The sequence below is a fragment of the Rhincodon typus genome, chromosome 36 (assembly GCF_021869965.1).
Source record: "Rhincodon typus isolate 14 chromosome 36, sRhiTyp1.1, whole genome shotgun sequence".
NCBI classification, from domain to species: Eukaryota; Metazoa; Chordata; class Chondrichthyes; order Orectolobiformes; family Rhincodontidae; genus Rhincodon; species Rhincodon typus.
The window spans coordinates 3,877,411-3,884,142 of record NC_063367.1 but is presented as its reverse complement, the minus strand read 5'-3'; positions in this window follow the sequence as shown (position 1 = coordinate 3,884,142).

Below are 6,732 nucleotides of genomic sequence, written 5' to 3'. Positions count from 1 at the left end.
AGAGACAGAAAAATCTAGACAGAGAAATTGGCAGGCTGCAGACTGCATAAGACAGAATGGAGCATGAACAATTCATGCTACTTCTGGACGAGGTACTTGCAATACGTTTTAACCTGGATAAACGTAGAGCAGTTTTTCTACAAAGGATTCAAGTTTCACAGAAATTGAATTAAACCTGATCACTTACCAATAATGAATCTTGGCCAAAGCAAAACTGCTAAAACCACTTATGTCTGAGTGGCTTGGATTTTTCAAAGGCAATTTGGAATACTAGCAATCCAGAACACCGGCTAAACAATACACAATACAATATTCAGTGAGGAACATAGGAGCACAAATAGACCATCTAGCCTGCTTCACCTTTTGGTATTTCATAGCCAATCATCCGTTTCAATGCTTTATTTTCTCCACAACAACGCCATACACCTTTAAGCCATTGATAGATTTCTAAATACTGATCTCTTTAAATATATTCAACTACAGAGCTGCCGATGTCCTTAAGAGTACAGAAATCCAAAAATTCAGCATCACCAAATTCTCTTCATCTCAGTGCCAAGTGTTCCCTCTTATTTTCAAATGATGGCCCCAAGTTCTAGATTTCCAACCAGGGGATACAATTTACCTGCATCTATTTTATCTATCCCCTTAAGTATTTTCTAAGTTTCACTGAGATCATCTCGCATATCTCAGAACCCTAGAGATTATTGGCTCAGGTTACCCAATCTCTCTTCACAGGACTGTCCTGCCATCCCAGGAACAAGTCTGAGGAACATTCCTTGCACTTCCTCCATAGCAATAATATGCTCCCTGAGATAAGGAGACCACAACTGCACATAGTACTCCAGGTACAATCTAACCAAGCTCCTATACTAAAGCAAAACCTCACAACTTCTGGACTCATGTCCTCTTACAAAATGGCTAACTTAATACTAGCCTTCATAATATCTTGCCGCAACTGCATGTTAGCCTTCAGTAACTTATTCTATCAGACCCCTTTGTACATCTACACTTTCCAACTTCTTACCATTTAAGAAGTAACTCTGCGCATCAGTTCCTCTTACCAAAGTATATAACCTTGATTTTCACAATGTATGCCATCCATCATGATCCTGCCCACTCACTGTCTGTCCAAAATATCTTGAAGCTATTTTGCATCTCTCAAAAACACACATTCCCACCTAGTTTTGTGTCATCCACAAACTTGGAAATATTACATTTGGTCCCACAAATGAAGAAAATTTTGTTCAGAAAATCTGAATGCTTTCCATTTAACTCTCATCCCACTTGCCTGCATCTTTCAACACTCTGCCCTATTCCAGCATCAATAGTCATATCCACGAGCTAGTCAAAGCCATTTGCTGCACCTTTATTGAAAGAAATTGTCGATTTGATCTCTTGTTCTTTACCCCTTAGCACACACTTCCCATTTTGTTCTCTAGACATGAACAGACTTGTCTTCACCAGTCCATAAAAAAGGACTTTATCTAGACTGATTCTTCCACTTCTCAGAAGAACTGACACCCAAAACATTGACCTAGCTTTGTTTCAGATGCAGATGAACCGGTTATGCCTTTGTAGCATTGTGCATACTTTTCCTCCACAGCCATTGCGGTTGTCCCGAACAGTCTGCGCAGAGAAAAATTTACTATGACCTTCTCTCACACTAAACATAGAACATAGCCCTTCAGGACTGAGGCCAGAATGCCTTTTGAAAACTTTGAACAAGAGACAGGCTTGAAGGTAGTCCTGATTCCTACTTTCTTGAACTTAAACAATAGGTTTCCATCCATTGCAATAGTTACCATTTACACCCCAACTTGGATAGGGTGGCCATCCAAACTCAGAAATAACAAATGGGAAACTAAGGAACTCTAAAACATTTGAGCCAGAACAAGGACCTTTCATATCACCTGGATGTCCCCAAAGTACTTTATACAAACTGATTACTTTTAAAGTGCAGTCACAGTTAGTTAAGTAAATACAACAGCCATTTTGCATACACAGCAAATGAACTTGTTTATGCGTAAGCAAAGAAACTTGGCTATGACGTGAGAACTCTCTGTTCTTTTTAAGCAGCATCAAATAATCTTTAACCTTCACCTGAACAAACAGACAGTGTTAATGCCTTATCTCAACTACAGCAGCATTCAAGTGTGATCCTCAATATGTACTCTAGGTCACGATTGGTCTGTACCAACAAATTTCAGACTGGGACATGGGATTTCTCCAATTTAAGCTGTTCTTACACAACCTAACCTCAACGTACAAGTCTGCTCCCTCCATTTTGCTGTTTTAAGCTTTAATTTACAAACACTTTTCTTGGCATCCTTTCTAGGCAATCTAACTAATTTAGTCAATATTCCAGCCACAGTTAGCAGACAAATTCATAGCTGTAAAATCACAGCTGGATAGAATGAATTTATAAAACAGAAAATAAGTTGAAAATGCAAATTAATCTAGTCTACATATCGTCATTGAAGTGATAAATCCTAACTAACTTCATATTCCAGTTGCTCAGTACATTACAAGATCTCATGAAGCAGATGGATACAAGTATATGGGAGGCAGCTATTCAGCCCACCATGTCTGTGCTTGGTTAAAAAAAAAAACAAGCAAACCAGCCTATTTTTACTTTTCAGTTGTTGGTTGGTAAACCTTGTACTTTAAGGCACTTGAAGTGAAGTGCAAATAGACTTAAAAGTAACCACAGTTTCTGCCTCAATTGCCCTTTCAAGCAGCGAGTTCCAAAATATTTAAGAAAAGGAAGACAGACTTCAAAGTGAACATAGGCCCCTTAGAGAATGATGCCGGGGAAATAAAAATGAAAAACCAGGAAGTGGCAGAAGAATTAAATAAACACTTTGCATCAGATAGAAGGCTAATAGACTTCCCAAAATACTAAATAATCAAGAGGCAAAATGGGAAGTCGAAATAAATACAATAACCATCATTAGACAAAAAGTACTAGGGAAACTACTGGGGCTAAAGACCAATAAATCCTTTGGGATGCATCCTAAGACATTAAAGAAAGTAGCTACAGAGAGAGTGGATTCATTGTTGTAATTTTTGAAAAGTCCTAAGATTCTGGAAAATTCCTAAAAAATTGGAGAACATGCCAATGTAACAGCTTTATTCAAAAAAAAAAGGAGCAATTACAAAAACAGCTAACCGTAGGCCAATTATCCTAAAATCTGTTATCGGGAAAACGTCAGTCTATTATAAAAGGAGTCAAAGCACAGCATTTAGAAATAGTTAACACAATCATGCAGAGTCAGTATAGTTTCGTGAAGAGGAAGTCTTCAAGTCTGACAAATTAACTAGAATTGTGAGAAGAGGCAGCAAGCAGGGTAGACAAAGGGGAAAGCAGTGGACATAATATATTTGGATTTTCAAAAGAGTCTCATTAGGTACCGCACATTTAGCTACGTAAAAACATAAGAAGCTCATTGTGGTGACACCAGTATATTATCACGGATATGAGATTGGCTAACCAACAGAAGTCAGAGTTGGACTGAGGAGACATTTCATGATGCCAACTTGTAACTAGTGGAGTGTCACAGAGATCAATGCTATGGCCACAATTATTTATTATATATTCATGGCAAGGATGAGGAAAGTGAATATACTATCGCCAAGTTTGCGGATGACAAAAAATAGGTGGGAAGGCAAGTGGTGAGGATGACAAAATGCCTGGAGTGCGACACAGGCAGGTTACATGAGTGGACAAAAACTTGACTGTTGGAATATAGTGCAGGAAAAGGAGGTTATGTACTTTGGCAGGAGGAAAAGAAGAGCACGATAATACTTAAAAGCTGAAAGACTGAAGAAAGCAATGGAAGAGGGAATGTGGAGGTCCTTATGGATGAATCACAAAAGCAAAAATTCAAGTTCAGTCGGTAATAGAGAAAGCAAACGGAACGTTGGCCTTTATTTCAAAGTAATTGGAGTAAAAAATAGGGAAGTCTTACTGTTGATGCCATCAGTACTTTTTTTTGGGTTTGGAACCGAGAGCTGAAGCTAAGAATTGAACTTTGACCAGCAGCTTGTTTTAAAACAGAAGAGAACTAAGACAAACGTTTCTATTGTGAACTGGCCGGGAAAGTAATGACTGATCTAAAGGAGACTGTAAACAAACCAGCACCAAGTGGTTGCTATGCTCAGGACTGGTAGCTAGTTGGATATTGAATTGGTCAATCAAGGGAGGATGAGCAATAACCAGCCAACCAGACAGAATGTTGATTGGAAAGAGAAAATGAGAGAACCAGTTCTGACTTGGTTTTGGCATGAGATGTGTGACTTTTGAAAACATCTGTAGACTCTCTCTAGCCATCGAATTGTTGAATATTCTGAGAAAAGAATCCCAGTCTGTAAAAAATAAGTTAATATTTACAGATGTCTGCTGAAATGGTTTGCATTAGCCAGTGACTTTGGAAATCAAACAAGATATATAGCTCTACTTGCCTTTGAACAACCAATTGTCCAAAGATTTTTGAAGGCCTGGCATCCATCGTTTGAAATTGTTTACTGACCTGGAAAATCAATTACTTTCTCTTTAATATATCCCTTGACTGTGTCTGTCTGCCTGAGTGAGAGAGAGGTTTAAGATCAAAGAAGATTAGGCCTTACAGAGATATTAATTAAATTACCTTGCTGTTTCTGTGCTCTACTAAAGTTACATTATCATTGTTAATTTTTGATACAAAGTTGGTGTCCAAGATCTGTTATTCATAAAGTCTAGTTAGGAACAGTTAGGCAATTGAGGGTTATTAAATGTTTTAATTTCACTGTGCTGTAAATCTAGGGGTAGTGAGGCTGATTTGGTTTGACTTGCTATCCTTGTTTCATAACATTACTAAGTCTACACAGGCACCAGTTAGACCATACCTGGAACACTGTCAACACCTTTGATCATCTTATCCAAGGAAAGATATACTAGCATTGGAAGCAGATCAGAGTTCATCCTATGTATGGAGGAATTGTCTGAGGAGGACAGGTTGAGTAGGTTAGGCCTGTACTAAAACATAGAACAGTAGAGCACAGTACAGGCCCTTTGGCCCACGATGTTGTGCCAAACTTTTACCCTAATCCTAAGGTCTATCTAACCTCCACCCCTACCTTATACTATCATCCGTATGCCTATCTAATAGCTGCTTAAATGCCCCTAATGAGGCCGACTCCATAACCTCTCCGGCAATGCATTCCACGCCCCTACCACTCTCTGAGTAAAGAATCTACCTCTGACGTCTCCCCTATATCTACCTCCACTCACTTTAAAACTATGCCCCCCTTGTAATAGCTACCTCCATCCTAGGAAAAGGTCTCTGGCTGTCCACTCTATCTATACTTCTGATCATTTTGTACGCCTCTATCAAGTCACCTCTCATCCTTCGTCGTTCTAAAGAGAAAAGCCCTAGCGCTCTCAACCTTTCCACGTAAGACCTTCCCTCCATTCCAGGCAGCATCCTGGTAAATCTCCTCTGCACCTTTTCCAACGCTTCTACATCTTTCCTGTAATGAGGCGACCAGAACTGGACACAATACTCCAGATGTGGCCGAACCAGGGTTTTGTATAGCTGGAGCATAGCTTCACGGCTCTTGAACTCAATCCCTCTATTAATGAAAGCTAACACACCATACGCCTTCCTAACAACTCTATCCACCTGGGTGGCAGCTTTCAGGGAACTTTGGACATGAACGCCAAGATCCCTCTGCTCCTCCACACTGCTAACAATCTTTCCGTTAACCCTGTATTCTGCTTTCAAGTTTGTCCTTCCAAAATGAATCACCTCACACTTTTCAGGGTTAAACTCCATCTGCCACTTCTCAACCCAGCTCTGCATCCTATCAATGTCCCTTTGTAACCTAGCACAGCCCTCCGCACTATCCACAACTCGACCCACCTTTGTATCGTCCGCTAACTTACTAATCCAGCCTTCCACTCCTACATCCAAATCATTCACAAAAATCACAAATAGAAGAGGACCCAGAACAGATCCTTGTGGTACCCCACTCGTAACTGTACTCATTAGAGTTTACAAGAATAAGAGATGCCCTTATTGATACACACAAGACACTTAGAGGGCTTGACAGGGTAGATGCGGAGAGATTGTTCCTCTTTGTGGGAAGAGTCCAGGACCAGAGGGCATTGTCTGAGTAAGCGGTTGCCCTGTTAAGCACAGAGGTAAGGAGGAATTTCCTCTTTCAAAAGGTAGTAAATCTGTGGAATTCTTTATCACAGAGGGCTGTTGGAGCTGGGTTGTTAAGTTTATTCCATTAAGTATTAAGTAAATTAAGTATATTGCCATTATCTCACTGAATGGCAATGCAAACTCAACGGGCCCGATGGCCTACTTCTGCTCCTACATCTTGTGATCTAACATCTTCTGAATGAAGGGAACTTTCCTCAATGCTCCCCTAATCCTTCCTTCAATTACTTTAGGTCTATACTCCTGTATCACTGATCTTTTTTTGCCATGGTTCGTGGCATGCACATGTCAGTCACTAGGCCAACATTTATTGCCCATCCCTAATTATCAGGAAGACAATGGCCTAGTGATATTATCTCTAGTCTATTAATCCAGAAAATTAGTTCATGTTCTGGTAACTCTCTTCTGAATCCCACCACAACAGATGGTAGAATTTAAATTCAATTAAAAAAATATGGAATTAAGAATCTTATGATAACCATGAAACCATAGTTTTTTTTCTGACAATCAACAATCTGGTTCAGTA